The sequence below is a fragment of the Octodon degus genome, unplaced genomic scaffold (genome assembly GCF_000260255.1).
Source record: "Octodon degus isolate 3935 unplaced genomic scaffold, OctDeg1.0 scaffold00024, whole genome shotgun sequence".
NCBI classification, from domain to species: Eukaryota; Metazoa; Chordata; class Mammalia; order Rodentia; family Octodontidae; genus Octodon; species Octodon degus.
In genome coordinates this window covers 15,221,385-15,232,426 of record NW_004524600.1, presented here as the reverse complement: position 1 = coordinate 15,232,426, position 11,042 = coordinate 15,221,385, and positions in this window count along the sequence as shown.

Below are 11,042 nucleotides of genomic sequence, written 5' to 3'. Positions count from 1 at the left end.
TGGGAGTATGGCCATCTTTGCAATTTTGGTTCTTCCTATCCAGGAGCATGGAATATCTTTCCATTTTCTGAAATCTTGTACAATCCCTTTTTTCAGAGTACTGTAATTTTCCTTCAAACGATCTTTGACTTCTTTACTCAGATTAATTCCAAGGTATTTCATTTTCCTCAGTAGTACGGTAAAAGGTATTGTTTCTCTAATTTCCCTCTCAGTGAATTTGTTGTCTGTGTAAAGCAATGCTATTGACTTTTGGGTATTGACTATATAGCCTGCTATGCTACTGAATTTCTGTATTAATTCTAGTAGCCTCTTGGTGGAGTTTTTCCAGTCTTCCACGTAAAGTAGCATGTCTTCTGCAAATAAAGATAATTTAACTTCTTTACCTATTCATATTCCTTTTATTTCTTTTTCTTGTCTAATGGCTGTAACTAATGATTCCAGAACTATATTGAATTGAAGTGGTGATAGAGGAAATCCCTGTCTTGTACCAGATCTAAGAGTAAAAGATTTCAGCTTTTCCCCATTTAGGATTATGTTAGCCATTGGGCTTTCTTAAATGGCTTTTACCAGATTGAAGTAGCTCTGTTCATTTTGGTCCCTCTCTAGAACATCTTTCAATAGCCTGTGTAGGGTTGGCTTTGTCATCATGAAATTCTTTAGCTTTTCTTTGTCATGAAAGTATTTCACTTCTTAATCAAACTTGAAAGAAAGTTTTGCAGGGCATAGTAGTCAGGGTTGGAATTTGTTTTCATAGAGGACTTGAAGTACTCTGCTCCATCCTCTTCTTGCCTTCATGGTTTGTGAAGAGAAGTCAGCTGTAATTCTTATGGGTTTTCCTTTGAATGTGATCTGCTTCTTTTCTCTAGCGGCTTTGAGTAGATTATTATTGTGCTGAATTTCTGGGATCTTGACTATTACATTTTTCGGTGTTTTTTTTTATTGAGGTTGAGGTTACTTGGCATTCTGTATGCTTAGGTTATCTGAATGTCAGATTGTTTCCTCATATTTGGGAAGTTTTTTGCTATTACTTCTCCCCATAGTTCTTTAATGTCATTTGTATTGACTCCTTCTTTCTCATTGATGCCTATTAGTCTCACATTGTTCATCTTTTCATCATCTTGCAAAGGATGGATTATATTTTCCTGCATCCTAGTTGTTTTTAAGAGATCCTTTCTTATCCTTTCACTAGCTGCACCAGCATCTTCAAGATCTAAAACTCTGTCTTCACTTTCACTTAATTGGTTTTGCAAGCTTATGATTGAGATTTTAATTTCCTCTATATCTTTCTGACTCTGCTTCATGTGATCTATTTCTTTCCTGCATTGCTCATTCTAGAAATCCGTCATTTTTCTAATCTCCTCTGTTTTTTTTATCAATGTCTTCTTTAGAAGCAGTTATAAATTCTTTTACTGCAGTGTTTTTTTCAGGTTGAGTTTCCTCCCTATGTTTCTGTAGTTGCTTCTTTACTTCAGATGCTATGCGTTCTGAGAATTCTTTTTTTATTTCAGAAAAGAATTCCGCTCTGAGTGCCTCTCCAACTTTCTGCTTTTGCTTATTTACTATCGACGCTATTTATTTGTACATTTGAGCTGAGGTAGTGTTCTCTGCACTTGTTCTGGGTGGGCATTCTGTTTCCTCCATATGTTTCTGCATTTGATTCTGTACTGCAGTTCTTTTTAATTCAAGGATTTCTTTTTTCATTTCTTGTCTGAGTTCCTCTATACCTTTATGCAACTCTTTCTTTATTTCAGAAGTCATTGATTCATTGCTTTCAGCTGTGTGATTCCCAATTTGTTCTGTGTTAGTGTCCTCTGCACTTGTTATGGGTGGGCTTTTGGTCTGAGATTGCATTTTGCTCCTTCTCTTTGTCATTTTTTGTAGCACTGTCTTCTGACCTTTGTTGTAGATCTTTGTTGCAATTATAACCTGAGCACCTACTGAATTTCAGGTGCAGATCTACAAAGTTTGGATATATCTAGCTTGGATCTGGCTGCTGTTCTTAGCTCCTTCCTGCTGCTGCTTTTGGGGGTGAACCTGTTGTGCCCCTCTGTCAAGATGTTCTGCTCCTGTACTAGCTGAGTGGTTCTGTCCCCTACACTCTCTGCAGGGATTGCAGCAGCAGGGTTTCATCCCAGGCCATTATGTCAGGCCTGAATTGAGTCTGGTGTGGACAAGGTAGAGTAGGGTGAAGAGGCAACTCTCCCACACACTCACTGGGCCTGGACTAGGACTGGATCTGGGGGTTCCCGGAATGCAACATTAATTCCTACTCTGTGGGCGGGGTGTTGGGGGGTACTACGGAGTGATGGTGGGCTTCCCAAGAAGGTGAAAGAGGGTGTCACCCATGCTGTGCCTGAGCCGGGCCCAGTAGGTCCCAGCAGCACAGGGTAGCTGGAAGCTCTCCCATACACTCACTGGGCCTGGGCTAGGACTGGGTCTCGGGGTTCCCGGAATGAGGCAGAAATTCCTACTTGGTGGGTGGGTTGGGGGAGGTGTTCCATAGTGGTGGGGGTCGTCCCAAGGGGGTGGAAGAGGGTCTCACCCACACTGCACCTGGGCTGGAACCAGTTCCTCCCACTCGAGCAGGGTAGCCAGATGTCCTCCCATACACTCACCAGGCCTGGGCTAGGACTGCTATAGTAGCATTTTTTAATGGGCTTTTGACTAATAATAGTGGACCCATCATAATCTCCTTTTGGTGGCTATTTGAGTGATGATTCTTTCCAATTTTCATCTCAACCAATTTACCTTTGAATCAAGGTGTGTCTCTTATAAAAAGTATACCTGGACTTTGTTTTGTTTTGCTTTGCTTTAATCCAGTCTGCCAATTTCTACCTTTGGTTAAATTATCTAATCTACTCACATGTGATATCATATAGTTGGATTTGCATCTCTCATACTACATTGGTTTCCTATTTTTGGCATTTCTTTTTCTTCCTCTCTTTTCCCTTGGTGTCTTTTTTACATTGAATGATTGTTTTATAATGCAGCATTTTGACAACCTGTATTGGTTTTATAATTGTTTTTAGTTTTTTCCTTGATGCTTGACATAAATATTGCCACATATTTCTTAACATATCAAATACATTTCAGATTCATGCTCAATTTCAATGAAATATAGAAATTTTACTACCATATATCTCCCATCCATTTCATATATTACTATTGTACTTATTTTGTCTATAAAGAGAATAAACTTTGAATTGCAACAATATAATTCTTATTTGCATAATTTTGTTAAAAGAAATGGCAGAAAAAATACACTAAGTATTAATTTATGGATTTTATTATTTTGATCACTAGTACCATTATAGTTTTCATTTGCTTCTCTAGACATGAGGAGCCAGTTGTAGCCCTAGTCTTGACTCAATCACATTTTTTTACTATGATGTGTTCATTAACAAATCCTATTGTTTTATTTGACTTAAATTGAGATTTCTAGATAATTAAAATATTTTATAATATTAATATGAAAGTATTCTATGAAACTGAGAAATCTTTTGTATTCTTTGATTTTCTTCTTCCACATAGATTCTCCTACTTCATATATATGTTGAAGTATTTAACAGCAAACAAAACTTTTCTGAGGCTGTATAGACTGTTTAAAAATTCATTTAAGCTGTAGATTGTGAATTTCTATTGGTTTACCTTCAAGTTCACTAAATATGCATTTTAAATTTATTATTAGGGCTTTCTAGTAATATTTTGATTTTTTAAGTTACTCAGTACCCATTTGTTTCTCTTTTATACTGCTCTTATCGATAATCTTTGGTTGATGAGATCTTGTATACTTTTCTCCATGGTTTCTTTTAGTTCATTTTTATCCTATTTCATCATTGTTTCCTTATTTCATTTACCAGCATCAGATATTGCTCATAAAATTAGTCTGTATTCTCTTCTTTTTTGAAAATTTTATTTTATTTTATTTTATTTTAAAGAGTGTAAACCAAAAGAAAAGCATAAACATAGAGCATAAGCAAAGTCACATAATAATATTGTTTAGATTTTGAAAACAAGAAGAGCAAACAAACAGTGTTCTTGTCATTGTTACTTTATTTTAAAATTATTTTAGAGATAACAATTATAATTGTTAAACATTATAAGCAGTGCACATCTAGAAGAACAAAATGAGTGGATTGCACAATGCTGTCATTGATGTAGTTTCTCAAATTACAGTTATTAGTACATAGGGTTACTTAAAATGAAAATTTAAAACAGTGACTGCTACTTTAAAAGAACTAACGTTATTAGTAGTATAATCATGTCAGCTATCCTGTATATGTACTTATATGATTTCTTTCTCTTCTTTTTTTCCTTTCTCTCACCTTCATTGTTTGTCCCTCATGTTCACTTTCTTTTTGATTTATTATATTATAACTTTCAGATTTTATTTATTTTTTCTGATTCTTACAATAGAGAGACAAAAGATATTTACACATGTGGATCTGATTTATTTCACTAGTGAGCATAGTCTCTAGTTGCATCCATTTACATATAAAGGCCTCGTGTTTCTTAATAGTGGAGTAATACTTCATTGTATAAAAATACCACAACTTTTTTATGCATTCCTCAGTTAATGGACATTTTGGTTGTGCCAGATTTGGCTATGACAATTATGCTGCTATAAACATGGGTGCATAAATATCCTGTGATAAGGCGTTAATTGTTTTGTAAAAATACCCAGAAGAGGAATAGCTGAGTTTAATGACTAGACTTCCAGTCTAGTCCTTGGAGGAGTCTCCACACTGTTTTCCAAAGTGGTTGTATGAGTCTACATTCCAAACCAACAGTGGAGCAGTGTCCCTTTTCCCCACAGACTCACTAACATTTGCTATTAATTGATGTCTTTGCTACAGTCATTCTTTCTGGGTTGAGAAATGTGTATTTATCTAAGATGTTCTTTTTTGGATTGGGCTTTTGAATTTTAGGGGCCTGGTTTTTTTTTAGTTCTTTGTATATTCTAGACAGATATCCTTTGTCTGAGTGATTGATGGTTAACTTTTTCCCCCCAATTTTTGGGTTGTCTTTTCATTCTGTTGTTGATTTCTCTTGACATGCAAAAGCTTCTTAATAAGATGAGATCCCCATTGTTGATTCTTTGAAGTTTTTCCCATGCAGTTTGGTTTTTGTTCATGATATCTCTCTACCCCCATGTGTTCAAGATTTCTACCTACTTTCTCTTCCTGTAAATTTGGTTTTAATGTTTAGGGTTTTTAATCCATTTTTACTTTAGATTAGTGCATGGTTGTAGAACTGGGTCTAGTTTTACATCTTGGCAAGTGGAGATCCAGTTTTTCCAGCACCATTTGTTAAAGATTTGTTTCTTCCTGGGAACATGTTTGTCCTCTTTGAGAAGAAAAGGTGGCTGAGTGTGTTTTTAGTTGTGTTTGTATCTTTTAGTCTCTTGCATTGATTCATAGATATGCTTTTCTAACAGTACCATGCTGATTTTAACACAGTAGCTTTGTAGTATAATTTCAAGTCAGGGATTGTAATGCCTTCTGCCTTGCCTTTGCTGTCCAGGATTGCCTTTGAAATTCTAGGTCTTTTTGGCTTCCAAATAGGTTTCTAGTAATGTGATCTCTATATCTGTGAGATATTTTGCTCTTATTTTCATAGGGATTGCATTAAATCTGTGTAAGTATTTTGGAAGTACTGCCTTTTTCAAAATGTTCGTTCTTCCTGTCCAGAAACAAGGAATATCCTACCATTTAAAAAAAATCCTCCTGGATTTATTTTTTCAGAATATTATAATTTTCATTATATAGATCTTTTTTTTTCCTTTGTCAGATTAATTCTTAAGTATCTCATTTATTTGGATGCTGTTGTGGAATGTATTATTTGTCTAATTTTTGTCTCAGTGAGATTGTTACCTTTGTAGAGAAATGTTATTGATTTTTGGGTGTTGACTTTTTATCCTCTTATGTATGAATCCTAATATACTTCTGAATTTGTTTATTAATTCTTGAAGTTTCCTGTTGGAGTTTTTTTTTTGGTTTTCTATATAAAATATCACTTCATCTGTGAATGATGATAGTTTAACTTCTTCCTTACATATTCTTATTTCTTCTATATCTCTTGCTTATCTAATGGAACTAGCTAGTGTTTCCAGAACTATACTGAATAGTTGACATTCTTGTCTCTTATCTGATCTTCGAGTAAAAGATTTCAGTTTTTCTCCATTTAAAATGATGTTAGCTGTTGGATTGTGATAAATGGCTTTTATCAGATAGAGGTCCAGACCATCTATTCATATTGTCTGTAGGTCCTTTTTCATGATTGAGTGTTGAATTTGTCAAAAACCTTTTCAGCATATACTGAGATGATTTGGCTCTTTTTTTTCTTTTTTCTTTTTTTTTTTTTTTTTTTTTGAACCAGGGATTGAACTCAGGACCTTATGCTTGCCAGGGAAGCACTTATTCTACTGTGCCATCTCCCCAGCCCAGGCTCTATTGATATAGTGTATTACATTTATAGATGTGAATCCTTGTTTTCTTGGGATGAACCCTACCTGGTCATGGTGTATAATCTTCCTGATTATTTGTTGCATTCTACTTGATAATATTTTGTTGTGGACTTTTGCAGCTATTTTCATGATGGAGATTTGCTGTAATTCTCTTTTTTTGGTTGAGACTTTTTCCCTTTTTGGTATCAGTATAATACTTGCCTCTGGGAATGATTTGGGGAGTATTGCTTCCTTTTCAATTTCATTGAAGAGTTTTCATTCTATTGGGATAAAATATTCTCTAAATTACTGGAGAGTTCACCTGTGAGTCCATTAGGACCTGGGTTTTTTCTTTTAGCTAAATTTTTGTTTGCATTTTAAATTTTATTGACTGCTATTGGGAAATTTAGTTTTTATATATTCTTGATTCAGTTTTGGTAATTTATGCCTATCCAGAATGCATTCATTTCTTCTGTGTGTGCAATTCCAAAAGAGTAAAGATTTTCAAAATAACTATTGATAATTTTCTGCATTTCCACTAGATTTGTAGTTTCACCCTTTTCATTCCTAATTGCTTGAGCATTAGTATTTCTGTCCTCTTTTTAATGATATTAGAGAGGAGATTGTGAATTTTATTTAATCTGTCAAAGAATCATCTCTTTGATTCATTAATTCTTTGTATTGTTTTCTTTGTCCCTATTGCACTAATTTCTGCTCTAATCTTTATAATATCCTGCCTTCTTTGGGCTTTGGGCTTGGTTTATTCTTCATTGTCGAAAAGCTTGAGGTGCAGCATTAGGGTATTTGTTCTCTTTCTGTATACCTACACTGTGAGTTCAGTGCTATAAATTTTCCTTAGGGTATTGCTTTCATCTCATCCCACAAATTCCAGGAAGACATGTTGCATGTTTGTTGGATTATAGATTTTGTTTAATTTCTTCTGTAAACCATTGCTTGCTGAAGAAGATATTTTTAATTTACATATGTTTATGGGTTTTTTGTCATTAATTTCCAGTTTCATTGCATTTTGGTCAAATAATAAGCATGGTGCAATTTCTGTTTTCTTGTCTTTACTTTAGAATGATCTATGGACTGGTATTTGGTTTAATTTAAAAAATATCCCATGTGCAGTAGAAAAGAATGTGTAGTCAGATGTTGTTGGGTGGAACACTGTATATATCCACTAAGTCTATTTGTTTAAAGGTTTGGTTCAGTTCTGCTATCTCTTTGCTTACTTTTTGTCTACTTGACCTATCTTTCTTAGATAAAGGGGTTTTAAGGTACCCTGTTGTGATTGTGTTATTTTTTATTAGATTTTTTTCACAATCATTTAAATTTGTCTTATATAGTTGGGGGCTTCCATAATAGGTGCATGCATATTTATGACTGTTATCGCTTCCTCTTCAAATTTTCCCCTAAACATCATGTAATGACCTTCATCTCATTTGATCTTTCTTGGTTTAAAGTTTACATTGTGAACAGAATACCTACCCTTGCTTTTTTTTTCTGGGATCCTGGAGCACATAGTATTGTTTTCCATCCTTTGACTGTCAGTGTATGCCTTTTTTTTTGGGTTGAATGTGTTTCTTATACAAATCATATTTGTGGATTTTGTTCTTTGATTCACTCTTCCAATCTATATCTTTTAATTTATAAATTAAGCCCATTTTTATCAGTCATTATAATTGATATGTAATGTCTTGTATTGGCCATGTTAATTTCTTGCTGTTGGTTTCCTAGTTTTCCTGTGTTTACTTGTTTATCCCGTTTGGTGGGTTCTTTTGTTGTTGTTGTTGTTGTTGTTGTTGTTTTTGGAATTCCAGTCATTTTAATCCCTTTTCAGAATGTCTTTTATAGTCTGTGTAAGGTTGGCTTGCTTGTCATGAATTGCTTTACACATTCTTTTTCATGGAAGTATTTTACTTCATTAATTTTGAATGAGAGCTCTTCAAGATGTATCTGTCTGGGATGAAATGTTTTCTTGTATGACTTGAAATACTTTACTCCATGCTTTTCTTGACTTGATGGTTTGTGTTGAGAAATCTTAGTATTCTGAATGGGTTTTCCTTTAAATGTAATCTATTTTTTTTCTCTAGCAGCTTTTAGTATGTTGTTCTTGTGTTGAATTTTTGGGATATTGATTATTATATATCTGGGTATAGATTTAATTCTGTTAATATTATTTGGAGTTCTAGGTCTCAGTTACCTGAAAGTCAGATTATTTCCCCATATTATATGGGAAGTTTTCTGCTTACTTTTTCCCTTATTCTTTTTATATTATATATGTTGGTTCCTTAATTCTCATTGATTACTATAAGTGTTATGTTGTTCATATTTGCATCGTCTTGCAGCTCTTGAATTATTATTTCCTGGATGCTTTCTGCTCTTTACAGATTTTTTTCCTTTCCTGGTTGATAGCTGCAATAAAGTCTTGAAGGTATGAAAGTCTATGTTTTCTTTCATGCAAGCAGTTCTGTCAAGTTTTCATGGAATTTTGTTTATTTTCCTGTATGTGTTTGAGTCTGCTTTGTGTATTCTATTTCTTCCCTGTGTTGCTCATCATGGTTTCCATCGTTTTTCTATTCTCATATATTTTTTAAATCAATGTCTTCTTTAGAAATGTGTAGCAATTCATTCATTATAGTTATCCTTTCTGTTGTACCTGGGATATTATTTCTAATATTATCTCATCTATACCCTTCTGTAGTTTTTCTTTACTACAGTTGGTATTATTTCAGAGATTTCTGATGTGTGGCTTCCAACTGCGTCTAATCTAGTGTCTCCTGGCTGTCTTTTTGGTGGACTTGGTGCCTGAGATTGCCTTTTGCTCCTTTTTTTTTATCATTTTCTATTTCAGAGAAAATTCTTTATTTTGATACTTGTGTCGTCTTTTCATTAAAGTTTAATTGTAAGTAGCCATATCGCTGGAATCAGTACCTCTTTGTAAAGAATCTGTTCTTTAGGTATCTCTTCTGTGTCAGAGATTTTTGTTTTGCTGTTTCCCAAGATTTTGCCTTCTCTGTTGATAGTTTGATGTTGGTTTCCCTTTGACACTGTCCTCTGTCTTTTTGCATAGAGCTTTGGTGAGTTTGTTACCCAAGCACCTCCTGATATTATTACCCAAGGGAGATCATAATATTAAAGCAGATATGGTATTCTAGTTACAGTAATACCATTAGCGATACTAGTAACAGCAAGTGATGTTTTAGACCATAGGTATAAATACTAGCTATATAACCAAGCAGATCAGGAATTGGGAATTTGTACATAATCTAGTTCTCCTGAGCTCTGTCTGGGCATCTCTCCTTCATGTATCTTGAGTCTCCAAGCAGACTAGTTCACCTGTTATCCCCTGCTACCTGCATGCCTCAAGGATCATCCCATAGGTCTGGGCCTCAGACTGGTGCCTCCAAGGCTTAGCAGTAAACCTCAGCTCCACAGGCCCAGCCATAGACCTCAAACCTTCCTTCTAGAAATGTGTAGTTGAACTCTGTCTGCTGGGCTACTCACCCAAGCTCCTCTAGGCCTCAGAAATCCACCTGCCTGTCTTGTCTTCTTTTCCTTCTAATTTTTTATTTATTTATTTATTTTGAGGTACCAGGGATTGAACTCAGGCCCTTGTGCTTGCCAGGCAAGTGCTTACTCTACTGAACTATCTCCCCAGCTCCTTTTCCCTTCTAATATATTAGGATATTGGCTTTATTTTTTTTCTCATCTCAAAGTGTTGTGTTGGAAATTGGACATTTTAGAGGAAATATTATAACATTGTTTGATAATGGCACTTCCTTCTTTTTGCTCCAGTCTTCTTAGTCCTTTCTTACGTGTCTCACTGGAGGAATGATTTCAGTCAAATTGATGTCCCCTTCAGTCATGTACTTGAATCTCTAGTTTTATTCCTCAGAACATATCATGGCTAATTCTGGGTGTCAAATTGGCTCCACTGAGAAATGCCTGGTGAACTGGTAAGATGTGATTCTCCATGTGTTTATGAGAGTCTTCCCAGAGAAAATTGCTGTTTGGATAGGACCTGGAGTAACAAAGTTCCACCCTGAGTGTGGCACCATCCAACATGGAGTCTATGGAGTCTGAACTGTAGGGGCAGCAACACCAGACCCACTGGGGAAGGGAGAAAGGAAGTGCCAATGGATCGTATGGAGCATTCTCAGATTTTTTTCTATTTATTTCCACAAAAACTTATTTAATTCTTATCCAGTGACTCCATTGAATTCAAGATCTCATTTTAATTGCCTTTCTTTCAACCTCTGTACCTCTTAACTTCTATACTTCATAAGGTGCTCTAAATGTTGAAATGTTCTGCTACAAATTAAGTCCATCTCTTTAGAGAAGGATTTGGGGCTCTCTGTATAGTGGCTACTTTCTTCACTCTTGCTATCATGGACATGATTGTGGGACTAGAATTGGGAATGTGTCTGTGCTTTTTTCTGAGTGATACTTTCTAACTTTAGTAATGGAGAGTTTTAGGAACTGGAGAAGACATAGCACTTTCACCTGCGATTAATGTGCTTTCTTGGCAGGTTGGCTGCTTCACACAAGACATAAGAGTAGGACCAGAGCCCTGGAAGTCTCCACAATGGTG